This window comes from Pantherophis guttatus, chromosome 1 (assembly GCF_059756535.1).
Source record: "Pantherophis guttatus breed Tessera chromosome 1, ASM5975653v1, whole genome shotgun sequence".
Lineage (NCBI taxonomy): Eukaryota > Metazoa > Chordata > Lepidosauria > Squamata > Colubridae > Pantherophis > Pantherophis guttatus.
The window spans coordinates 182,181,960-182,208,909 of NC_142063.1; the positions used below are offsets into that span (position 1 = coordinate 182,181,960).

The 26,950-nt window shown below is 47.8% G+C and overlaps 1 protein-coding gene across 1 annotated transcript in view; it reads left to right on the top strand.

The window, feature by feature from the left end:
• LOC148116651 (arf-GAP with GTPase, ANK repeat and PH domain-containing protein 1-like) overlaps window positions 1-26,950 on the top strand; it is a 1,231,127-nt gene that overhangs the window by 305,522 nt on the left and 898,655 nt on the right. The window lies entirely within an intron of this gene.

A 26,950-nucleotide genomic window follows, 5' to 3' on the forward strand; every position in this document is an offset into this window, starting at 1 on the left:
ACAAAAACCGAGGGGACTGTAAATCCAAATTATGTCAGATCGAGAGAGTGACGGAGGAGAGCAAATGGGGGCAGCGAGTTCAACTGTAGCCGCCCTCCAAGCGGAGAAGGAGAATGCGGAATGGTTGGAAAGACTCCGATTAGAGCTGGAGGAAGCCAGATGGTTGAAAGGAGTGGGGAGGCTACCGGACTGGGGGGAGAACCCCCGGGGAGTGACGACTTCCAGACCCCGTAAAAAAGAGGCAGTGTGGATGCAGGAGCAAAAGGAACATCTCATGATGGAACAAGCCTTGCAGCTTATTCGTGATGTGGAAGAAAGCAGAAAAAACCGTGAGTCTTTTGGAATTCCTGTGGAGAAGGGGGGAGAAGTCCCCAGGGGGGAGCCAGAAGAGACAGCCTGTGGGGGAGAGGAAGATTTTGAGGAAGAAACATCCCAGGCTTTGGCAGGTCAAGGGAGAGATGCAGCCAGCCAGAGAACCCCAGCCTTGCAGCCCCCCCTCGCAGACATAAAAAGCCAAAAACCCCCCCTTCCTGGGAAGTATGATGGAAATCTTAAAACCTTGGGATTTTTCCTGACCCAAGTGTGGAACCACATGCAGGATTGGGGGGAGGACTACGTATCAGATGCTGCCAGAGTGAGAAGTGTCACGAACGCCTTAGAGGGAGTAGCCGCTGAGTGGATGGTGGTTCTCCACCATCTTGCTGAGAAATTACAACCAGTTCATGGGGGCCCTTAGGAGGCGTTTTGAAGACCATTTAGCTGAACGAAAGGCGAGACTCAAGATGAAGAGCATCCAGCAGGGCCGGAGACCGGTGGCAGAGTATATCCAAGAGTTTCATGAACTGGCACCCTATATGACAGGCTGGTCAGAAATGGCTCTTTTGGAGAGTTTCAAAGATGGTTTGAATGAAGAGATATATCGAGACTGTAGAAGCATGGGGGTCCCCGAAGATTTGCAGAGATGGTACATAGTAGCTGAGGATGTGGAGATCGAACTGAGACGGAACGAACTCCGAGGAGGGCGTATGGGAGACAAGACATCTTCTTTCCACCATAAGGGGGCGCCAAAGATGGCTGGGGGGAAGACCGAATTCAAACCCAAGTCAAAGCCCTTCCCCTGTTTCAAATGTGGGAAAGAAGGACACCGGGCTGCCGAATGCTTCTCCAAGCCACTGCCAAAAGCTGCCGGGGCCGGGCCGAAGAAAGGCGACAAAATACCCGCCAAAACCCGCGGCACCGCCCTGAAAGGAGAAGTTGTTGAGTTCGCTCCCTGAAACCAGGGTGAGTTGGGAACTCTGACCAACCATGATGACAGCAGGACAGACTCCGACTCCAACACCGACGATCGGGTGTCACATGGAAGAACCCTTGCTCATCCCCGTAGAAGTAAGGGTGCCATCCACAGGGGCCCACGCACAAATGTTAGCCCTATTGGACTCGGGGTGCACTAGGTGCATAATTAGCCCCAAGGTGGTGGAGGAAATGGGACTGAGACTAAAAACTTTAAAAAGACCCATTGCATTCTGTCAATTAGACGGGTCGATTGAAGGAGGGGGCCCAGCTAGCTTTATGACTGAACCCCTTGAATTGCAGTTGGGGAATCATGTAGAGAATCTCAGATTTATTGTGCCCCTGGTATGGAGAGACCCCTCATTTTAGGACTGCCCTGGCTTCGAAAATGGAACCCACGGGTAAATTGGAAGACGGGGGTCCTGCTCATCCGCACGGCAGAACCGACTCCAGGGAAGGAAGCCCCCCCCCCCGCCGAGGGATGACATAAAACCAGAAAGGGCGGCAGTAGCCATTGACTATATTGAGGGAGAAGAGAAGATTCCAAAGGAATATTGGGATCTCAAGGAAGTCTTTAGCAAAAAGGCATCGGATGCTCTGCCTCCCCACAGGGCTACTGACTGCACCATTGAAATACTCCCTGGGGTGAAGCTTCCCAAACCAAAAATTTACCCCATGACACCTCGAGAATTGGGGGAATTGCGAAATTTTATTGACAAGAACCTAGAACAGGGATTCATCGAATGAGCCAAACCCAAGGTGGCGGCGCCAGTAATGTTCCGCGAAAAGAAAGATGGATCCTTTCGTTTGGTGGTCGATTATAGAAATATCAACGCGATTTGCGTAGAAAATGTCTAACCCCTCCCACTCATGAAGGACATGTTAGCCCATTTAGGGAAGGGGAAAATTTTCACCAAACTTGATTTAAGAGAGGCATACTACCGAGTGAGAATAAAAGAGGGGGATGAATGGAAAACAGCATTTAATTGCCCACTGGGATGCTTCCAGTTCAGAGTGCTCCCTTTTGGACTACAGGGAGCCCCTGCTGTATTCATGCAGTTGATCAACGAAGTATTGCATGAGCACCTGTATAAGGGGGTGTTGGTCTATTTGGATGACATTCTGATCTATTCTGACAACATGGCCGACCATGTAAAGTTGGTGCGGACGGTCTTGAAGAAACTCAGAGCGGCTGAACTCTATGCCAAACTTTCTAAATGTGAATTCCACCAAGACAAAATCGACTATCTTGGATATCGTATATCGTATGAGGGAATAGAGATGGACCCTGAAAAGGTCTGGGCAGTGTTGGAATGGGCCGCACCACGCACCCGTAAACAGTTACAGAGCTTCTTGGGGTTTGCTAACTTTTATAGACAATTTATCCCCTCTTTCACGAAAATCGCACTACCAATTACAGACTTGCTAAAAACGAAAGGGGAAGTAAAGCCAAAACCCTTGAAACCACTAGAATGGACTATGGACTGTCAAGCCGCTTTTGAAAAACTGAAACGCCTGTTTGCGGCTGAACCAGTGCTCAAACACCCAGACAGGGAACAACCTTTTGTAGTACGCCAGTGACGTAGCTGTAGGAGCAATACTCTTGCAAAAGAATGAAAACGGGATATTACAACCCTGTGCCTACACGTCCTGTAAATTATCAGAAATGGAAAGGAGATGGGCCATATGGGAGAAAGAGGCTTTTGCAGTTAGATGGGCGCTATTAATATGGAGACAATTTTTAGAAGGAGCGAAGCACCCTTTCGAAGTTTGGACTGATCACAAGAATTTAGAGGCATTAAAAACACCACGCAAACTATCACCAAAACAGACTCGTTGGGCCCAACATTTCAATCATTTCAATTTCACCCTACGTTACCTTCCTGGTGGAAAGAACTTCATGGCGGACGCACTTTCCAGATTGCCTCAGTACAACAGCATCAAGAAGGAGGTGGTTTAACCTATGATCCCCTCGACACAATTGGCTACACCTGCTACTACCAGAGCGCAGGAAAAAACCGAACCAGATCTCTCGGGAGATTTACTTGAAAAACTGCAAAAAGCGCTAGAAACTGACGAGTGGTTTAAGAACCACTCGAATGAATGCACACTTCGTGACGGACTAGCTTGGGTTGGATCGAAATTGTATGTTCCGACCACATTAAGAACAACCGTATTGAAATATGCCCATGATGCCAAGGCTGCAGGACACTTTGTGTTTGTCAAGACTCTACATCTTGTTAAAAGGCAATTTTGGTGGCCTGCACTCAAAAAGGACATAGAGGCATATGTGGCTAGCTGTCCAGTATGTGCCTCGGCTAAAAGACCTCCAGGAAAACCCCCTGGATTACTGCAAGGCGTGGCCAGACTGAATGCCCCATGAAAGGAAATATCTATGGATTTTATTGTGGACTTACCAGAGAGTGAAGGCTGCACTGTCATTTGGGTAGTAACTGATTTGTTTTCCAAACAAGTACATTTCATCCCTTGCTCAAAGATCCCTTCAGCAAAAACCCTTGCAAAACTATTTATTCGGCAGATTTACCGACTACATGGATCTCCAAAAAGAATAATTTCTGACAGGGGTGTGCAATTTACTTCCAATTTCTGGAAAGAGTTTTTGAAGTTGATAGGCTCCGCCCAGGGGCTGAGTTCCAGTCACCACCCTCAGACAAATGGGGCCTGTGAAAGAACCAATGGGGTTCTAGAACAATACCTGAGGTGTTATGTAAATTACCAGCAAGACAATTGGGTAGACTTGTTGCCATTTGCAGAAGTGGCATATAATAATTCCATACACAGTAGCACCGGTTTCACTCCTTTTAAGGTCGCGTCGGGCCAGGATTTCGTACCCATTCCTGAGCTACCACAAGATGATCCCCAGAATCCCTCTTTGATGGATTGGATTGAACAATTAAAGAGCACATGGGCAGTAACTCGGAAGGCATTAGATGAGGCACACCGGGCCCATAAGGTGCAAGCCGATAAGAAAAGGTCCCCAGCTCACATTTATAAAGTGGGTGATAGTCTATTTGTCTACTAAATACTTACAGACTACCCAGAAGTCAAAAAAGCTAGGCCCTAAGTATGTGGGACCATTTCGTGTGATTAGGCTGATTAATCCAGTAACAGTTGAATTGGAATTGCCAAAAACGTTGAGACGTATACATCCTGTATTTCATGTTAATTTATTAAAACCTGAACACTCGTCTCCCCTAAGGGCTGACCAAAGCACCCCTCCAGTTCCCATTCTCATAGAGGGGGAGCAACATTTTGAAGTTAAGGAAATTTTGGACTCTAGGAAACACCATGGTAAAGTCCAATATCTGATAGCCTGGAAACATTTCCCTTTGTCTCAGGCTGAATGGGTGAATAAACGGGATGTCTGAGCTCCCAAGAAAGTACAGCAATTCTATACCAAATACCCAGATAAACCATAATTATTGTATATATTCTGTTTCTCTCTCTTTTCCTTCCTCTTATCTAGGAATAACGTCTCTTCTGCAAGAGGGGCCGAATGTCAGCCTCAGCTTTGCCTGCTTCAGCTGCCATAAGAAACGGGGGGGGGGACCAGTTAAGGGGGCGAAGTATATTCAGTAAAAGTACTAATCTCTTTAAAATTATGGAGTTTGGGTTTTTCTTTCCTGGATTTTGAAGGAAGTATACCTGACACCCGTAGATGATTTGGAAAGGAGAAAAGCCCGTACTACGATGGCTGATGTTATTGTATGCGACTTCAGCTAACGGGATCAAAGCAGACCAGTCAGTTTGTTGATAAGAAACATAACAACGGAGATAACGTTCCACTGTGGCATTAGTCCATTCTGCGGCCCCGTTAGTACTGGGATGGAAGGCTGAACTTAACCCCTGGGTAGATCCTATCTGGTGAATGAAAGATCTTCAGAATCGAGCGGTGAACTGGACACCCCGATCTGATATAATTCGCTTCGGGACTCCAAGAAGACGGTAAATATGTTGGATGAACATGTCTCAACCATCGAGCAGACAGTAAACCTCGACACAGTATGAAGTGCGCTTGGTTCGAAAATAGGTCCACTACCGTCCAGATGATGGTATATCTATTGCTAGAAGGGAGGTCCACTATAAAGTCCATCGCTACCTCCTCCCATGGATGACTAGGATCAGCCACTGGCTGCAAATGCCCAATCGGCTTCCCTGACCATGGTTTTGCTGCCACACATGTGGGGCACTCTTTCACGTATCATTCAATTTCACCACGCATCCGTGGCCACCAAAACTGACATCTGATCAGGTGAAGAGTTTTAAGGAAACCATAGTGACCTGCTGGTTTGGCATCATGACATCGTCGTAGGACTGTCGCTCGGAGTGGTTCTGGAATGTACAACCGATCCCCACTCCACCCCAATCCATCTCGTAGGACTACCGATGTCTGGTTTTGGGTTAACCACGTGTCCTGTTAGATAGCCATTCATAGGTCCATTAAGAAAGACGATTCTTTTCGTAGCGCTGCTGCAACAGGTTGTCCAGTCCCAATGGGCGGTATAAGGGATTCCACTACTTCTTCGCGCTTGCTATTGTATTGTGGCATACGTGATAGCGCGTCAGCAAGGAAATTCTTCCCTGCTGGTACATATTTGAGTTTAAAGGAAAACCTTTGAAAATATTGTGCCCAGCGTAGCTGTTTTGGAGATAGATGCCTAGGCGTTTGCAACGCTTCTAGATTTTATGGTCTGTTCACACTTCAATGCCCATCGGACGGCGAAAGCTTCTTTTTCCCAAATCGCCCACCCCCTCTCCGTGGTGTTCAATTTGCGTGAGGTATAAGCACAAGGACGTAATTGATTCTGCTCATCCTTTTGCAACAACACTGCTCCCACAGCAACGTCGCTGGCATCAGCCTGAATGATGAACTCACGTGACAGATCAGGATGCTTGAGTAATGGTTCTCTGGTGAAGAGATATTTCAATTGCTCGAACGCACTTTGGCATTGGGCTGACCATTGCAACACCTGCCTTGGTCTTGGGTTTACCATAGCTGGTTTAGTCCCTTGCTGGTTAGAACGGATGCGCAACACGCCCATCTTCCAATTTATGCACAGGTTCCATTTTTGGAGCCAGGGCAGCCCAAATAGGAGGGGTCGTTCCATGCCAGGGGCCACAATAAGGCTCAGAGTTTCTTGGTGATCCCCCATCCTCATCTCAATCGGTTCAGTTACAAAATGGGATGCCCCCCCCCCCAGCTACCAACCCGTCTAGCTGACAGAATGCAATGGGCCTTTTCATCATTTTTAGTCTTAGACCCATCTCTTCCACAATCTCAGGGCTGATGTCACACCTGGTGCATCCCAAATCTAGAAGGGCTAGCATCTTCCTGTGGGCCCCGGTGGATGGTATCTTTAGTTCTACTGGAATGGTCATGGGTCCCCCATTCTGACTTACCAGGAGGTCCTCATCAGAATTGGTTTCGGTTTCGCTGTCATCGGTGAGGGTCAGAGTTTCCAACTCACCCTGTTTCAGGGAAGTGAACTCAACGACTTCTACTCTTTTTAGGGCAGTTTTGCGGGGTTTTGTGGGTGTTTTGTCAGCTTTCTTCCCTCCACTAGGGGTCGCCTTGGGTCCAGGCTTAGAGAAACACTCAGCCGCTCAGTGCCCCTCCTTTCCACATCTGAAGCACATGGTGGACTTCGGCTTGGAGACTGCAGGTCTTGGAGCCCCCTTGTGGGATGAGGAGGGTGGTTGGCTCCAGGTGCGCCCACAGCGGAAACGATCTCTGGCCAAGTAGATCTCCATGTCACCGGCCAGCATGTACCAACTTTGCAGATCCCTAGGGGCCCCTCAGGAGCAGCAATCCCTGTAGACATCCTCATTAAGGCCATCCTTATAGCTTTCCAGCAGGGCTACTTCTGACCACCCTCTCACATAGGGCACCAGCTTGCAGAACTCCTGCATGTACTCCACCAGTGATCACCACCCCTGATATATGGACTTCATTCTAATTCTCGCCCTTTGCTCAGATAATGGGTCCTCTGAGGGCTGCCATGAACTGGTCATAATTTCTCATCAGCGGGGAATCTTCATTATGGAGTCCCACCATCCACTCAGCTACCACCCCCTCCACGGCCCTGGTAACACACCTCATGCTGCAGCATCTAGGGGGAAATCCTCCCCCCAGTCTTGCATGTGGTTCCACACTTGGGTTAAAAAGAATCCCAGTCCTTTTGGATCTCCCCCATATCTTACTGATAGCAAGGGAATTTTGGGCTTTTTATACCTTTGTGGCAAGGCCTGCCCAGCAGGGGGCCCCTGGATAGCAGCAGCCGCTTGAGTTCCAGAGACCTGAGCTGCCTCTTCCTGGGCTTGGGCTCTCTCTTCCACACAAGCAGCAGCCTCCATTTCACCCATGGGGCGTTCATCCTCCCCCCGGCAGGCAACCCCTGGGCAGGCAATCCATACCTTTCAGGGGCTCTATGACTCTCACAAGCCTCTCTCAGTAGTTGCAAAGCCTGGGTGATCAGAAGATTTTCTTTCTGCTCTTCTGCCAGGCAGCATCTCCGCCTCAGCGTCTGGTAGTTGTTACTCCTTGAGGGGGTCTTCTCCAGCTCTGGTAACCTTCCCATGCCCAGCGACCATTTAGCTCTCTCCGCCTTTTCCTCAAGCTGTAAAGCAGCCATCCACTCCGAAGCCTCCCAGCCGGGGTGTAACAGAGAGGTTGCAGAACCAGCAGCTCCCATATCCTCCTGGGTGTTGTCTTGGTCAGACATTTTTTGCTCAGCCCTCATGGTAGTTTTCTGGGATGGCTGTTAATTGCAGACCTTGCTTAATGTCATGTATGCCTTCTTTCAACACTCAAAAGGAAAACCCCGACTCCATTTTCATAGAGAAAGGTACTTTTACTGAGTATGAACTGAATGCAACCAAAGAAAAGCATGTTCTGAGGCAATAGGCGCGAAAATCACATTTAGAAAACATCCTTAAAACCCTCCCCTCAATCGTCCAGTCAGGATTATCCAATCCACATCCCCCCAAAGGGTCATGTGGGGTGCAGCTTCCGATGGCTCCATCCTCCTGGTATGCCACGACAGTTGACCTTGAGTGGTTATCAGTGCACCTCCCACTGCAGAGAAACACTGAGGAAAAGTTTCTCCCGTTTACTCCACCAGCTCACTTCCCCACCCCGCCAACATCCAGACAGCTCCCCCTCCCCCCATTACAATGGCAGCCGAGCAAGCAAGCAATATAAAGCTGGAGGCTGACAATTCACATCGTTTCTCCCTTATCCTTTAAAGTGAAATAGCCCACATGTGTTCTGTCCCCCTTCCCCACACAGCAAACACACAACCAGGCACGCCTGCCAAGATTTTATTAAGCAATCAGACTAGAAACCCTTGCAGATAAGAGTTTTGGCAGTAAACTGCGAAATGCCTGCCAAGTCTGTTTTCACTCACAGTCAGCAAGAGAGAATTTCTCCTCAGTCCAATTCAGTAGCAAAAAGTAATCCACGAAGCCAGAATTGGCCAAGGTCCAATCCAGATTTCAGGTAATGCGATGTGACTCTCAGGTTTTTAACTTTGACCATCACAAAGCCTGAAGAACAATCACACCCACTTTTATTCTTTGTGGGGTGTGGCTCAGTGACTCAGTTCAATCTCTGGCCCTCCCATGCCTCTTTCGTTGCTGTGCACGCTTCTCCCTCCGACTCTTCCTGGGATCAAGCCAGGATTCATCATCCTCGCTCCCTATCTGTTGTTGTTCTGATATGCTTTCCTCCTGGCATATCCCAGGCTGTTCCTCTTGGCCTTCGGATGGAACCTGAGGCATTGCCAGAGAGGAGGGTCCTGGAGAGGGAGGCCTTGTCAGTTCCTCCCCATCACCTTCTGAGTCCCCTTCCTCTGTTAGGACAGGCTCGGGAGTTGGGGTCACAACAACATGGCTGTCATAAACATTCCTCAACGTTAAGCGGATCTCAGGGCTCTTTGGCACCAGGATATGTTGTAAAATATCTGTTGACACAGGCAATGCTAGTAAATGGAATCCAAGTCTCCCCCTTCTCCCAATTGAATGGCAGTATCACTTATAGGGATCTGACAACATTGGGCAAATGACTGTGCAAGCTCATGACCAACACCGGCATCCCAGAACACTCCACCAAAGTGTGGGAAACCTGCTACCAAGCCCAAAATTGCTACGCAAAAAGGGGATGAAATTGTGGAGATCTCCCTGTCATCCAGTGAAGGGGAGGAGGTTCCGGAGAAGAACCAGGATCCGACTGGAGAGAGTGGCAGCAGCAATGACAATCCACTGGCAAGTGGCATCTCAAGACCAATGTTGGGTCTTGAGATGCCTAGAGTGAAGGTGGAACTAAAAGAGGCTTTTTGGGGGCGAAACGGAATATTAGCAGCCCTGCTACCCTCTGGGTGCACCCAGTGACTCATTAGCCTCAACATGGTGGAGAGACTGAGACTCTATAAACTAAAGGTTTAGTTTAAACATAGTTAGACGGCTTATTGGTGGGGGTGGTCCTGCTAGTTTCGTGACCCGTGGAAATGAAAATCAGAACCCATGTGGAAACCATAAGTTTTATTGTAGCACCTAGTGTCAGGGCTGCCTCTACTCAAATCCTAGGAAAGAAAAACCCTTCACTCTATAGACTTACAGAACAGATACTTTTACTGGGAAAGAAGTGACTACATTTCATTCAGGCAAGATCTGAGTGAAAACTGCGCGAAGCATTTAAATTGAAAGAAACCCTAAAGTCCACTTCCCTTGTAACTAGGGATGCTTGCAATCTTGCACTTACACTGTGTTATGACCCAGGTCACCTAGACAGAGACAGACTATGATAGAGTCCTTTATTGCTCTCTTAAAATCTATCACAAACAGCCCTACAATGGCCAGTAAGGCTCCACCCCACTTCCTGAAGTCATCTACTGTCAGTCCCCCAAATAAAAACCAGTAAGCACCAAAACCAGTTTGCAAAGGCAGAGAGAAAGTCCAAAGACAAGATGTAAGCTCACAGGGCAAAGTCCAGAGTCAAAGGGCAAGACAGATCCACAGTGTAAGACAAATCTATGAGGCAAAAGGCAAGTCCACAATGCAAAGCAAGTCCACGAGGCAAAAGGCAAGGCACAGGCAGAAATCAGAATCAAGAATCAATTTTTCCAAAACTGGGGGAGTGTAAGCCAAAACTAACAATTGTTCCTGACAATAGCAATAGCACTTAGACTCATATACCACTTCACAGTCCTTTACAGCCCTCTCTAAGCAGTTTACAGAGTCAACATATTGCCCCTAACAATCTGGGTCTTCATTTTACTGACCTTGAGCTGGTGAGAATTAAACTGCTAAACTGATGGCAGTAAGCAGAATTAGCCTGCAATAATGTATTCTAACCACTGCACCACCAAAGACAAACTCCCCCCAGCTTCTTCTTAAGTTAACCCACACCAGGTATCCTTATGAGGAGGGGTGGGGCAATCTTCTCCCAAGCAGCATTGCAGCCCTCCTTTGAACTTGCCTCTGCTCTACTCTCCGTGCTCTTGCATTGAGTGGGAGAGCATCAGTTGCTCATTAGAGGGTATCTACTGTCTCTCAACACCACTGCCTGTCTGCAGCCAATCCTCCCCTGTGTCTGTGAGGGCAGACAGCTCTCCATCCTGTCGACCACCTCCCCCAATGCCTGAGGGGCCTGGGAATGCATTGTCCTCAGCCCCTAGCCTCTACAAACATTCCAAGGGAGATGTGCCATGCCCATTGGACAGTCCCAGTTCCAATTCCTCCTCTTTTGCTGAACTGAGATCTTATGTGGCAATGACACACTTTCAAAAAACTGTTGGAGGTGGAGCATAGAAAAGAGGCTTATTCAGTGAGACGGGGGTTACTCACATGGCAAAATTTCCTGGGAGGTGGCAAGGAACGAGGTCTGGACTGATCATAAAAATTTGGAAGTGCTGAAAACCCCCTGAAAACTGTCCCCTAAACAAGTGAGGTGTGCACTGTTATGTCCTTATATGGGCACCCGCCGGGGATTGGCTAATCCTCCGGCGGGAAATTCAAAGAGCTGTCAGTGGGCGGCTGAGCCTGCCGGAGCATATAAAAGAGCTCCGGCAGCCCAGCCGCTCGTCTTTTTCCTGTGCTTGAATAAAGTACTGAACTGGACCAGAGCTGGTCGCGTCTTGCTTTCCCTGCGCCGATCTAACACTGGCGACGAAGGACTAGAACCAAGCGACGAACCTCGTGGCGCAAGCCAACCTCATAGAGCTAAGTCACTGAGCATCTGAGTCACTTTGTAGGGATTTCCAGAGGCATGGCATCAGCTGAAGTCACTTTGCCAGCCCTTGCTCCATTCCGCCCAGGGAAGGACAAGTGGAAATCCTACGTGGTCAAATTTCGGCAATACCTGAGAGGAAACAACATCAGGGATGCCGATGATGACTGAAAAAAGGACATCTTCTTGGCCAACTGCGGATCCGAAGTCCTCGATATGGCAATCGATCTCGTAGCACCACGAGACATCGAAGAAGTGCCATGGACGGACCTGCTGCAGATCCTGGAAGAGCACTATGCCCCAACTGGAACACCAGTGGCGAACCGTTTCACCTTCCATCAGAGGGATCAAAAGGAAGGTGAGACCATCAAAGAATTCGTGGCTGCCCTGCGCCAAATCGCAGCCAGCTGTGAGTTCGACCACGTGGACAACGCCATCGCTGACCGCGTGGTTTTCGGCATGAGGGACAGAGGCCTGCAAAAGAAATTCCTGAGCAGGAAGAAACTCGTGCTCAAGGATGTGGTGGAGGAAGCCACCGCATCCGAAATCTCGGAGAAAGCGGCTGCCGCAGTAAGCAGAGCAAAGGGAATCCACAAGATTCGCTCCACAACGCAATCATCAACCGAGGATTCCACAGCTGGATCAGAGTCGGAGGAGGAATCCACCGTACACAAGGTATCCAGACCCCCAAGGCGGGAAACCGCCCAAAAAAGTTACAAGGGGGAGTGCTGTGCCAACTGCAGAGGGGACCACGCCAGAGCCAGCTGCAAATGGAGAGACGCAACCTGCCGGCGTTGCAACAGGAGAGGGCACATTGCAGAGGCATGCAGAGCTGAGGAACCAGCCCCAGAGCCCTCCAGCCACCGCCCTCGCGAAAACCGGGAGGACAACGCGAGGGCATCCAAACGGTCCTCCTACCAATCCAGATGGGGTGAGAGCGACGGGAACCGGAGGAGAGCAGTACACCAAACCACAATACACCTCTCCGACGCCGCCGACACCGCCACCAAGTGCCACGCGACCGTGCTGCTCGAAGGGACCCCATGCTCCATGGAAGTAGACTCTGGCTCCATCTACTCAATCATGGATTGGAAAAACTTAAAACGCATCAAGCCAGACGTCCGCAAGAGGGACCTGAGACCCCTGCGCTCCAGGCTGGTGGACTTCGGAGGAAACCACATCGGAGTCCTGGGAAGAGCCTCGCTCCATGTGTCTTACCAAGAATTCCAAGGCAACCTCCCCATCACCATCGTCGAGCACGACCGCCCAACCCTGCTAGGCGTGGAGTGGTTCAAGCCACTAGGGCTCGGGATAGTAGGGGTTAACCAAATTCGTCAGGACGAACTCGACACCCTCCTCGAAGAGTTCAAGGAAGTCTTCGACGGTAAACTGGGGAAATTTGTGGGGAAACCCATTTCCTTTAATCTTGATAAGACAATTACCCCCATTAGGCTTAAGCCCCACAGGGTTCTGTTTGCCCTGAGGCCCAAAGTAGATGCTCAGCTAGATAAGCTGATAGCCCAGGGCGTGTTGGAACCGATCGATCATGCAGCATGGGAGACACCCATTGTGACCCCCATGAAGCATGATGGATCTGTGCGCATCTGCGCCGACTATAAATGTTCGATTAATAAGGCCCTGTCTCAGAGCGCATACCCAGTCCCAGTGGTGCAACATCTGCTGCATCCACTTGGGAGTGGGACAATATTTGCAAAACTGGACCTGGCCCAGGCTTACCAGCAATTGCCAGTGGATGAAAAAACTGCGGAGGCGCAAACAATTGTCACCCATAGGGGCGCATTTAAGTGCAACCGCCTCCAATTCGGAGTCAGCGCAGCCCCAGGCATTTTTCAATCAATGATGGAACGCCTTCTCCAAGGCATTCCAGGGGTGGTGCTGTACTTTGATGATGTGTTGATCTCCGGGCACTCTAAAACCCAGCTACTTGAGCGACTTAAACAAGTTTTGCAGCACTTCAAGGAGAAGGGTTTGAGAGTGAGGAGGGACAAATGCATCATTGGGGTCCAGGAGGTCGAGTTCCTGGGCTATCTCATAGATGGCACCGGCATCCACCCCACCAAAGCTAAAGTCAGGGCAATCCACGAAGCTCCAGCCCCCAAAAACAAAGCCGAGCTTCAGGCATTTTTGGGATTGCTAAATTTTTATGCGGTGTTCCTTAAACAGAAGGCAACAGCCGCTGAGCCACTCCATCGATTGCTGGGGAAAGCAATTCCGTGGAGATGGGGGACAGAGGAAGAAAACGCCTTCAAGACCATCAAGGGGCTCCTATCCTCCGACAGCGTGCTGATCCAGTACCACGAGACGCCTCCCCTGCTGCTGACCTGCGACGCTTCACCATATGGGATTGGCGCAGTCCTCAGTCACCAGCTCCCCAACGGATCAGAGGCACCCATCGCCTACTTCTCTAAAACGATGTCCAGCACCGAGAGGAATTACAGTCAGCTGGACAAGGAAGCCTTGGCCATTGTGGCTGGAGTCAAGCGCTTCCATGAGTACCTATATGGCCGGAACTTCACGGTCATCACTGACCATAAGCCACTTTTGGGACTATTAGCGGGTGACAAACCCACACCCGGCTACATGTCGCCCAGGATGACACGCTGGGCCATCTTCCTTGCCGGGTATTCATACAGACTCATTCACAAGCCCGGCAAGACCATCGGGAACGCAGATGCCCTGAGTAGGTGCCCATCCAAAGAGCCAGTAGAAGACCCCGCACCCACCATAAGCCTCCTCCACATCGACGCCGACAGAGACTGCCCAGTGACGTCAGCAGATGTGGCCACCCATACCCAGAGGGACCCCATACTCAGGCAAGTGAGATCCTGGGTCCTGCGAGGCTGGCCAGCAGAGAAACCGGCAGAAAAGTTCAGCCCTTTCGCACGGAAGCAACAGGAGCTGTCCACCATGAAAGGCTGTATCCTATGGGGAGACCGGGTGCTGATTCCCAGCGCTTTACAGAAGAAGACGCTCGAGACGCTCCACAACGGACACCCGGGCATCGTAAGGATGAAAGGACTGGCACGGAGTTACGTCTGGTGGCCATCCCTGGACAAGGACATTGAAGAGTGGGTCGCCAGATGTGACCCGTGCCAAGAGGTACGTCCCGCCCCCGCCCAAGCCCCAGTGTCAGAGTGGGAGATGCCCAGCAGCCCATGGGCACGGATCCATATTGACTTCGCGGGTCCTATGCAGGGGCACTACCTCTTGATTGTTGTGGATGCTTTCTCCAAGTGGCTAGAGGTCATCCCCATGGCATCTACCACTTCCGAAGCCACCATCAGGGCACTCAGGCGCCTATTCGCAACACATGGGCTGCCAGATGTCCTAGTATCAGACAATGGCCCACAGTTAACATCCAAGGCCATGGAAGAGTTCCTGGCGGGACAGGGCATCCGCCACGCCCTCACCGCATTTTGCAGGCCAGCCGGAAACGGTCAAGCGGAACGCATGGTGAGACTCACCAAGGAGACGCTCACCAAGATGGGTCCGGGCGACTGGCAAGAGAGGATCGACAACTTCCTCCTTACACAACACATCACCCCGCATGCCACCACCAAGAAGAGCCCAGCTGAGCTACTGATGGGCAGACGCCTGAGGTCACCCCTGGACCGGCTGCACCCCCAGTACAACCCCGAAGTGACAGCAACGGCCAGCCGGCCGCTCCGCGCCTTCGCCATAGGAGACCCGGTGTTTGCGCTTAACTTCAACGGCTCTCCGAAGTGGCTAAAGGGGAGAATAGAGAGCACAACCGGCCCGAAGTCCTACCGAGTCGAGCTGGAAGATGGACAGGTCTGTAGACGTCACATCGACCAGCTCCGGAAAAGGTGGAGGGGATCGGAAGGAAACCAGCCTGACGAGGTAGGCCTACCACACTCCGACGAGGTAGGCCTACAACACCCCAACGAGGTAGGCCTACAACACCCCGGCGAGGTAGGCCTGCGACACCCCGACGAGGCAGGCCTACAACACCCAGGCGAGGCAGACCACCGACACCCTGACGAGGCCGGCCAAGCTCATTACCATGCACTCACCCATCGGCGATCCAGAGCAGTAGACCGGGACCTGTCACAAGAGGGATGGCATCACCAACCCAGCAAGGTGGGCATCCGCCACTCCATGGAGAGGGACCGCCACAACAGTCGAGGGGTAGACCGGGACCCACCCAGGGAGGGAGAATCGCACCCCTCCAGCGACGAGTACCAACAACAGCCCTGCCAGGGAGACCGACGCTCCAGGCAAGTAGACCGGGGACAACCACACGGGGGAGGCGCACAACACGCAACCCGAGCCGGCCAGCAACCGACCGGCAAGGGAGACCCCAACCAGCATCCAGACCGGGTCGACCAACACCAACCCTGTAAGGTCGACCAACACCACTCCAGCAAGGGAGGCGCACACCACCCAGACCAGATCGAACAGCACCACCCCAGCGAGGTCGGCCCGCACCAACCCTGCGAAGCCAACCAGCACCAACCCAGCCGCAGAGACGAACACCACCCCGGCGAGGTTGACCACGCTGGACAGCGACAGCGACGGGAGCCACGGAAGCCCAACGAAACACCAACGGACTTACCGGGTTTCGGACGGCACCCACCGGACAGCAGCGATGTCCAGCCACGAGGTTCCAGACTTTCCAGGCGAGGGAAGGACCAGCGACTCCAGCACGAACTTCCAGATGTTGCGGCCAGAGGTGCTGGGACGGATCCCGCACACTCGACGGCCGGAGCCCCGGCCACCCCCACCGGGGAGCCGGGAGGGACAGGAGCTTCGCCTGCACAGGCCGGCGGCGAAGCTCAGACTGAACTGCGCAGGTCATCTCAGGCAAGCAGGCGCCCCGCCTACTTGCGTGACTTTGTCACGTATATTAACTGTGATGGACATTTTTCAGACTAAGTGGGGAGGAGTGTTATGTCCTTATATGGGCACCCGCCGGGGATTGGCTAATCCTCCGGTGGGAAATTCAAAGAGCTGTCAGTGGGCGGCTGAGCCTGCCGGAGCGTATAAAAGAGCTCCGGCAGCCCAGCCGCTCGTCTTTTTCCTGTGCTTGAATAAAGTACTGAACTGGACCAGAGCTGGTCGCGTCTTGCTTTCCCTGCACCGATCTAACATGCACAATACTTCAATTGGTTTAACTTTATGTTGAAGTATTTGCTGGGGGGAAAAGTTCCTTGCTGATGCACTGTCCAGAATGCCCCAGTATAATAATGCCAAGGAAGAGCTAGTAGATGCCATCATCCCCTCAAATCAAATAGTGGCCTTGGTTGCCACCAGAGCCCAACACAAAGTGCAAGCCAACCTGGCTGGGAACCTGGCCTTAGGAAGAAAAAAAGCCCTTCTCCAAGACAAATGGTTCGTAAAAACAAAGAAAATGTGTGCATGTGCATTGGACTCATGTGAATGGGCAGCAAACTCTGTGTCAGCCAGCCAAAGACTCTTAGTTTTGCAGAGGAGACATGACTCTAAAACCACAGGGTATTTTGGATTCGATAAAACCCTTCACCTGATTTGACATCAGTTTTGGTGGCCGATCATGAAAAAGTATGTGGATATGTGGCTAGTTGCCCTACCTGTGCAGCTGCAAAAGGGATAGGGGCAAAGCCTCAGGGAGTATAGCAACAGGCTGCTAACCCTCAGCACCTGGAAAGAAATCTTCATGAATTTCACTGTGGAATTACCTGAAAGCCTTGAGAACACTGTGATTTGGGTTACCACCAATCTCTTTTCAAAACAATTGCATTTTGTGGTGTGCCTAAAGATTCCCCTCTGCACGAATCTTGGCAAAGCTATTTGTGCAACACATTTATCATCTAAAAGGGGCTCCCAAGGGGATCATCTCTGATTGAGGAGTGCAATTCACCTCTCAATTCTGGCAAGAGTTTTTGAAACTATTAGAGACCACTCAAGGTCTAAGTTCCTCGCATCATCCTCAGACTAACAGTGCCTGTGAATATACCAACGATGTATTAAAACAGAAACTTAGGTGTTATGTCAATTGTCAACAAGATAACTGGGCAGACCTACTCCCATTTGCAGGACTAGCATATAAGAATGCAATACACAGCAGCACTCGCTTTCCCCCTTTCTCAGTTGCAACCGACCAAGACTTTGTAACAATGCCTGAACTCCCACAAGAGACACCTAAGTGCCTCTCTCTATCAGAATGGATAGAGCAATTCCAAACTACAGGTAGTCCTCGAGGTAGGAAGCTAATGAAGCCTACCCATTTGGTTTGTAACTCAAAAAATTCATTAATTGAATCAAATGGCTAATTAAATGAATGAAAATCTGACTTATTTTCCACCCAGCTGCCAATCAGCTGTTTCTGCCACCACCGATCAGTTGTTTCTGGTACAGCCAAAGGAGGAACTAAATTGCCTCCAAGCAGGCTTGCAGAGCTCTCCATTTGCAGTTTTAAAAAAAACCCTACTTGCTGCTAATCAGCTCAAGAGTCTTCAGACAGCTGCCCAGATGGGGTGGGCAGTAATTTACAGAACTCTCCAATTGCAGTTGCTTTTTTAAAAAACCCACCTGGTAGCTTAAGAGTCTCCAGCCAGGGACTGAGGGAGATGGAGATTTACAAAACTCTTGGCTTGCAATAGTAACAGAAATGGAAGCGACCTTGAGGTCAACTAATCTAACCCACTGCTCTCACACGAGTATTTCTGATAAATGCCTATCCATTTCTGATAAATGCCTATATTTTCTTAAAAGCCTCCAGTAATGGGGCACCCACAACTTCTTGAGGCAATTTAGATTTAAAATCTCTTTTTAAAAAACCACTGCCCTGATCAGCACAAGCCTCTCCAGGCAAAATCCAAAATGGGATGGGGTGCGGGATTTACAGAACTCTCCAATTGCAATTGCTTTTCTAAAAAAAACAAAAACACTTGCCACTAATTAGTTTAACAGTTTCCAACCAGGCACCCAGAGGGAAATAGGGGAGGGATTTACAGTAACCGTAAATCCTTGGCTTGAGAACTGGGGTGCTAGAATTGCACTCCAGTTCTCCAGAATTGCACTGTTACTGGCTTGCAACAGTAACAGAGATGAAAGGGACCTTGAGGTCATCCAGTCTAACCCACTATTTTCAGGCCAGACTCTCCATACAGTCCATTTGTAAAGAAAAGCCAGGCTTCATAGAAAAGGATAAAAAAACCTCATATAAATAGCTTGCAAATTTGAAAATCAGCAGTTTAGAGAAGAGATATAGCCTACCACATTATAGAATGCTTTGTGTAGATGCTGGCTAGGATTTCTGCAAGCAGTTTCAAAGCAAATGCAAACAAACGTTATCTTTGCAAAGAACTGTAATTACAAACACAATACTGTAGTTTGCAAAGTACAGTACTTAAAAAGAAGCAGAGCAGTTCCCAACGTGCTTACAAATAAACAGTACAGTACTATAGAGTAACAAAAAAGAATATTTTGAAATACTTACAGAAGCAATTCTAGCACTCCAGTTCTCAAGCCCAGGCAGCAGCAGATCCTCCATGGAGAGCCAAAAAAACAAAAACAAATTCAGCGCTGCCCTGGCTGCAAAAGTCACAGGGACAAAAAACCCTGATGTCAATGTTCCAGAAAACCCCCGTGTCACGAGTGTTTCCAGGATTGCTGTGGCTATCTGCCTACTCACAAACAGTATGGTTTTAATCAAGCCATCTGCTGTTGGCAATTACCTGCAAGCCTTCCCCGCCCTAGTTAATTGCAGGTTGACTCCCTATATAAGCAAGGACCTTTTGCTTGCTACCTTGGGCCTAGTCTGATCTAGGCCTAAATGCACAGCTCCTGCAGGAAGCTTGTTGCAATGCCGCAGATGGGAGAAGAATGCAGATAAGGACTCCAGACGCCGCTACAGAGAGACTCCCACGGATGCTTGCCTTTTGCTGTTTTGTAGCACGCAAGCTATCATCGGGACTGCTGTTGCTGGACCTTCTTCCTCCCACAAGCTTCAAGCAATGTTTGCTTTTTGAACTGTTTTTACTTCAGGTGACTTTCAGCTGTGAAGCTCGTGCTGCTCCCACCATGATGGCCTTGATGATGTATCGACGCCGAAGCTGCTTACCTTCATGCTAGCTTTATTCTTTTGTGAACTGTCTTCGGTATTGTGGAGAGGGATCTAGGGAGATAGCCTTGTTTCACATACCCAGATAAGACTTTGTTTTTAATGTGTCTACTTAAAGACATAGTGCTTTTTAAATGTTTTAAAGTAAATTATATTTTTACACAAGACGCCTCTGTCAGAATCATTTCAGTCTCAGTGTGTTTACTCATGAGCTGGTTCACGGTCCGGGGTACCCCTCAACCCCATTTCGTCACACCTCGACTCCCGGTAAAGACGCGGAAGCAGGCATTTTCCAAAGTTCTCTTTACTAGCAATAGGTAAACTGGTACATCTGGGAAATCCCGAATCTGAAAAACCCGGGCTTTCCTTCACTAATACAAAGCTCCCAAAACCAACCCCTTTCTCCCCTTTTGGTCACATGCTCCAATCACCGTCGGTTTTGCCTCGGCCCAGCCTTTGACCACTCCTCCTCCAGATGCTAGACGGCCCTGACCTTGACCTGGCCCTCCCCTCTCCTAAATCCCCTATTTGGAAAGGTGGTTGGAGACCCCAATGTTTGTCGGCTTGAGCCTTATATTTTTCCGCTGACTCCGCTAAAGCTTTTTTTGTATTCTCCCAACCCCCTTTTAATGAGGTCATCCAGTCTGTTAAGGACATGGAAGTAGGAGGCTCTGTAGGCAATTCAGGCATGGGCACAAAATCCATGCCATAGTTATTTGAAAAGGGGTCAAACCCAGTACTGCTGTGTACTGCATTATTATACACAACTTCTGCGAATGGTAGTAAGTCCGCCCAGTTCTCCTATTGATAATTCACATAACATTTAATGTACTACTCCACCATTGAGTTCAATTTTTCAGCCGATCCATTAGTCGATGGGTGAAAAGCTGAGCTAAGCCCCCGGGACGATCCAATGGATTGTAGAAATTCCCTCCAGAACTTAGCGGTAAACTGGACCCCGTGGTCCGATATTATTCTTTTTGGGACTCCATGTAGCCTGTAGATGTGTTTCACAAACAGCTTTGCCAGTTTTTTAGATGAGGGTAGTTCGGGAGCTTCCCTGGTCGGTATTTCATGGTGGTGCAGGTGGCACAGCTCCTCACATAGTATTCCACTTCAGTTTTCACTTTTGGCCACCAGAATTGCCTCCTAGTCAAATGGAGGGTTTTTAAATACCCAAAGTGGCCCCCCAGGTGAGAATCATGACTTCTCTTCAGAAGTTTATTCCCCTTCCACGCCAACCCGTCCCTTAGGGAGACATCCGCCTGGTGCTTTTTGAACCAGGAATCATTAGAAAGTGCCACTTTTAGATCCGCTGTCAACTTGTTTTCAGGGAGGTTGGAACCCTGGCGTGTTTGCGCTCTGGTGCGGGCTTGGGCGGCTGGCTGAGACTCTGAAATCATGGCGTGAACTATCTCTTCCCTTAGGCTGTCAAATTGGGGTTTTCGGGAGAGAGCATCAGCCAGAAAGTTCTTACCCCCCGGGATATATTTCAGGTTAAAGTTAAAGCATTTGAAATATTGAGCCCAATGAACCTGCTTTAGAGAAAGCTTCCTTGGGGTCAATTTCGCATAAAGCTTGGCTGCTAGAAGTTTTTTCAGCACTTGCCTGACCAATTTGACATGGTCTTCCATATTTTCGCTGAATATAAGAATGTCATCGAGATAAACAAAACCCCCCTGATATAAATGCTCATGCAAAACTTCGTTGCTCAGCTGCATGAAGACCCCTGGGGCCCCCTGGAGTCCAAAAGGCATGACCCAGAACTGGAAGCTACCCATGTAGTCTGGGTCGTCAAAGCGGGACCGTAGCAGTGTGATAAAGCCTTTGATGTCATAAAGTTCAACAGCGCCCTCATCGTGCAGTTGGGCTATCCACTCAGAGGCCTCCCCCTCATTCATCCCATCTGAGATTGCTGACACCAAGTCTCGTTCTGCTTCGTATTGGTCACCATACTGATCACGTGAGCCCAGACTCTGCTGAGGAAGTAAGTTAGCTTGGCTGGAGTTCTGTCAAAAGTTGCTCTGAAGCAGGGTGGTGTTGGCCTTGCAGGAGGGGGGGGCTCGGCTGCGGGTGATTGGGGGGTGGGGCTGGCTGTTGAGCTGCTTGCTGTGCTGGAGGGGGGGCATTGCAGCCAGCTGCTGGATTAGGCCCCCCCGTGGTGCCAGGACCGTTGAGGCATAGGAGGGTGACAAGGGGAATCCCTGGGAGCTTAGGACAGGCAGTGCAGGATACCACTGGCACTGGATCCATCCCTGGCCTGGGTAAAAAGCCCACCCGGGCAGAATGCTCTCCGCAGGAGGTAATGCTAATGCAGGCTGGTGTGGGGCCCAAAATGGGGGTTTTGGAATCCCAATGTTGCAGGCTGGCCATGGGGTGTCGATCTTTCCAATTCACTCCTGGCCGGGGGGGGAGGGAGGCTGAGCTCCACTAATTGCCCATCCTTGTCCCAGGCCAGAGAAAGTGAAAGTAGGTTGCGCTAGCCGCCATCTCACCTCAAAGGGTTTTGAAGAGGGTGCGTAACTCCCCATTTCCATCCGTTCAAAGCATTCAGGAAGTCCAGACAAGAACTGGCTCCATGTGGGGTGGGGCCTGTCCCAGTCCCGGGAGTCACCGGAGCACACAGCATCCCCCATCCTCCAGTCACTTTCACTTGGCGACTTCAGATCTCCTCCTGAAGTTGGGTTGGACTGGCAACTCTTCCAGGATTCTGATGCCTTGGACCGAGCCCCGAGCCGAAGGGCTTCCTCTGCATCCTTCATGGCCCATTCCAATTCTTCAGGGGAAGAAAGCAAAGGGTCGGTACTTTCTTGAGCCCCCAGGCCCCTGACAGCTCCCTCCTTCTCTTCCATCTTCGCTGAGTCTTTGCACCACCCAGGGTTTAGGTAGATGCTGGGGCTCAGCACCCCCGGCAGCCCCCTTGCGGGATGCTGTTTGGGTTTTTAAGGAGATTCGGGATAATGTCAATGTTCCAGAAAACCCCCAACTCCCAGTAAAGACGTGGAAGCAGGCATTTTCCAAAGTTCTCTTTACTAGCAATAGATAAACTGGCACATCTAGGAAATCCCGAATCTGAAAAACCCGGGCTTTCCTTCACTATAATACAAAGCTCCCAAAACCAACCCCTTTCTCCCCTTTTGGTCACATGCTCCAATCACCGTCGGTTTTGCCTCGGCCCAGCCTTTGACCACTCCTCCTCCAGATGCTAGACGGCCCTGACCTTGACCTGGCCCTCCCCTCTCCTAAATCCCCCCTCCTATTTTCCCACACATGAGGAGATGGCAGCATTGAAGCTTCCGGCTTAATATGGCTTCCAAGGCTGACACCTGCCAGTTCAGGAAATTGCATCAGTTAAAAATGGCAGCCACTGCAGCAGTGACTGAATCCACATCACATGGCTACAGAGGCATCTTTTTGATTATAGTTTTGAATTTCTAACTTAAGTAACCTGTCTGAATAAATTTGTTCTCGTGAAAATTTGCTAAAGGAACCCTCATATCCGGGGGATTACCTGTACTTGGCCAGTGATTCAGCAGGTGTTGGATGATGCTAGAGAAACATATAGGAAATATGCTGACAAAAAGAGGAGCCCACAGAAAAGGTTCCAAGTAGAGGGTGAAGACTATTTGTCTACCAAGTATTTGCAGTCTCAGCAACCCTCAGAAAAGCTTGGATCTAAATTTGTTGGCCCTTTCCCCATTGTGAGGGTTATTAACCACTGATTGTTGAACTTAAATTGTTAAAGAACAATAGGAGGATACATCCTGTTTTCCATTTCAATCTATTTAAATCAGTCAAAATCTCTCCATTATGACCACATGCAAGAGCCCCTCCTCCTCCTGATATTACGAAGTGAAAGAAATCTTGGACTTGCATCTTCATAGGGGCACGCTCCAATACCTAATTTCTTGGAAACATTTCCCCTCCTCTGAAACTGAATGGGTGGCTGCCCGGCATGCGTGAGACTTAGTTGGTAAGTCTTACCAAGACTTACGTAAATTCCATGCCTGATATCTTGATAAACTACATTCATGCTTTAACCTTTCTCTTTTCATTTCCAGGACTAACACCTTTTTACAGGGAGGGCAGAATGTCAGCTGCCACCTTAATGCTTCCTTGTGCTTCGCTACTATATGATGACAGACTGCCATGAACTATGGGAAGGGGGAAAGACAAAGGAGAAAATGAAAGTGAATGCTGTATCTCTTTAAGATTCTGCTTCAAGGTCACTGTCAGGTCCTGCTTCACCAGCATTCTTAAAAAAGCAGAACTCTTAAAACAAACGGCATTTCAAAAGGAACTTTTATTGGAAGACAGTGATAGCAGAGAGAGTATAGGTAGAATTTGAATTTTGCATGCTGGAGTGTTAGGTTAAACTGCTCCTTTTGAGGCCCCTCCCAATGTCCACTTCATCTTTGAGTGAAGAACTTTGGGCTGAAAAGGTGATAACAGACAGTTTCCAGGTGCCAACATCTCACTCCTCTGGTTGTGAGACAAAACAAATGGCCAAGGCACATTCTTTCCCCCCTCCCAACATTCCAAAGGTACATCAAAGCAGAAAAAGAATAAAGGAAAACCCCATGCAAGCATAGCCCAAATCCTCCCACTTCCCTCCAGAATGACAAGGTCCCAATAGAGACCAATGGGTCACTCAGCATGCCAGCTGCATACCATTCTGTGGTTGGATTGGCCATTATGAAAACATCCTGTGAACCTGACTGGTGAATGTGACTGGTCACATAGGGATTGGCTAATGAGAGGTAACTAAGGGAGGGAAAAGTTGAACTTAGGGATTTTGGTTTGCAAATCTCCGTTCTAGCTATGCACTACTGCAATGCACTTGACTTCTAATAAAATTATATCTTTCTCAACAAATGGAGCCAAGGATTGTTTCTATTTAGAGGTTTAAAATTGTGGCAGGTCTGACATTATCTTTTTCAGAATCTTCCCAGGTATTGATGTGAAACTGATAAGTCTATAGTTTCCTGGATCCATTTCTATTCCTTTTTTGAAAATGGGAACCACATTTTCCAGTCTTCTGGTAGTTCTCTGGTGCTCCAGGATCTTTGAAATATATGATTCTGAGATCATATCTGCCAGTTCCCTCAGAACCTTGAGGTATAATCCATCTGGTCCTGGTGATTTGAGCTCGTCTAGGTTGCCATTTTCTTGCCTATTTTAATTTGTATTCCTAATCTGCATTTTATGATATAGTTCTATCAACTCATCAGAATGTCATACAATAAACTGTAAAGTTAGATGTTGGCATCCAAATCGAATAAAAAGACTTTAAAATTTGTTCATGTGAAAAAGATGTAATAATGTAATCTCAACTGTAAAATTGTTATATATATTTCAGATAAAGCTTACATACTGTAGACCGATGCATTTATGCCAGTGTTATAAAGGAGATATTTTAATAAACTTGCTAGTTTTTATATGTGTGTAGGGACTTGTGACATATGATATTTGGGTGAGAATTTCACCCAAATTCCTTACACACACAGACACACACATAGAAAATGATGCCAGAGTTCTTTTATAATGGGAATCGTGGAAATTAAGACTAAATTAAGTATTTTACAAAATGAAATTAAGTAGACTAGTGATGACACTTAAGCAAGTTAGATTACTTTATAGAATTTTGTTGACATAAGGATTATTAATACATTGCAGATATGTTGAGGGAATTCTGCCTTATTTGTATGGTTGCCAACCAAATGTTGACACTTGTATTGTGGCTAATAAATTCATTTAGATTTATAAGCATTGTTTACAGAACCTGTATGCCTGCTGAAACTGAAGCAGCATCTGTTCCTTCTTACTAATTAACAGCTAATTACAAATGAGCTTTGTGTGTTTCCTACATTTTGTAGGAAACATTAACAAATTAATTTACATAGTAGGAAAGCAATCAAAAGAATAAACTGAACAGCAAGTATTTAAAGCCCTTCAACTTGCTTTTGAACAAAACAAACTTATAGCATTTTAAATGTACAGTTTAAATATTACCTTAAATGTGTGTGTATTTTACTTATTAGCAAAATTTGTATACTGAACCCAGTTACATGATTCTGGACTGTACACATGTATTCTGGAAGTGCAATGTGAAAAGAGGGGGGGAAATATACAGAAAAAAAATACTCCATAAGATTTCATAACACCTTGTGTATTTTATGTATTAGTTAGACGCATACTTGTATCTTGTATCTATCATTCTTGTTCTTGTTCTCATCCCGTTGGATTGCCTATTAATTTGTGCACTTGCAATTAAGGCTGCAGAATCTTTTAAGAGACAAATATTTATCCTACTCCTTTTTAAAAGGCTCATCATTCAACAACTTACAAGGTAGGCTGGGAACTTCAGGTGATATCCTTTATGTTTCCATTGTTACTAAATATTTTTTTCCAATGATTATTGTAAATTGTTTTATTAAAAAAAATAAGTTTTTTTTAAATCCCAGTATCAATTGTCAATATTCTCTTTTTACCTGTTTATGTTTTACCTGCTTTTATCTTTCAAGATAACAGATGCATGTTAATAATAGAATAATTATACAATGAATATTTATTTGATTTAATGTAATATGGATGACACATAATTGCTAGTTGAGGAAAAAATACATTTTTTGTATATAGCTGTAGGATTAATGTCAAATTAATGTGAGGTAGGATATACAATACCTAAAGGACTGTCATATTTTAAAGTATAAATAGTGTAATTTTTAAAAAACTGAATTAAATCCACAATTATATATATTTCAAGTTGTACAATTGAAATGTAACTGAGATGAGTTGTGACTAACAAGTGCTAGCAGTTTGCGAGATGATATTTGTCTTTATATTTTTATTACATAAATATTATTTGCAGCATCTCTGATACAGTGTCTGCTGTTTTAAGGAAACAGTTACTAATTTAAATTACCATTTTAATTAGTCAATTAAAATGCTTTAATATTAAGAACTGTCTAAGACTGCAATACATTAAACACAGTAAAGCTAACTTTCATATAGATGTGTATAATATTGCACAATATCAAAAGGTAAGGAAGAAGTAACAATACTTGGCTATAAGTTCATTTGTATTTTAAGTTGTCTTCAGATATTTAAGAGAAGGATCAAGTACATATAGCAAAACAAATAACATTACATTCTATTCCATTTGGAAGATCTGGAAGAAAAATTAAGAATAAAATGAAAGAAAAGAACTATAAGGCTTCCAACATTGAAGACTGTCCCTAGAAAACATTTGGCGCCATTGCTGATAGATGCAAACTATGCACTTGCAGCAGTCCAGATAACATCAATTGAACAAACAAATCAGCTTG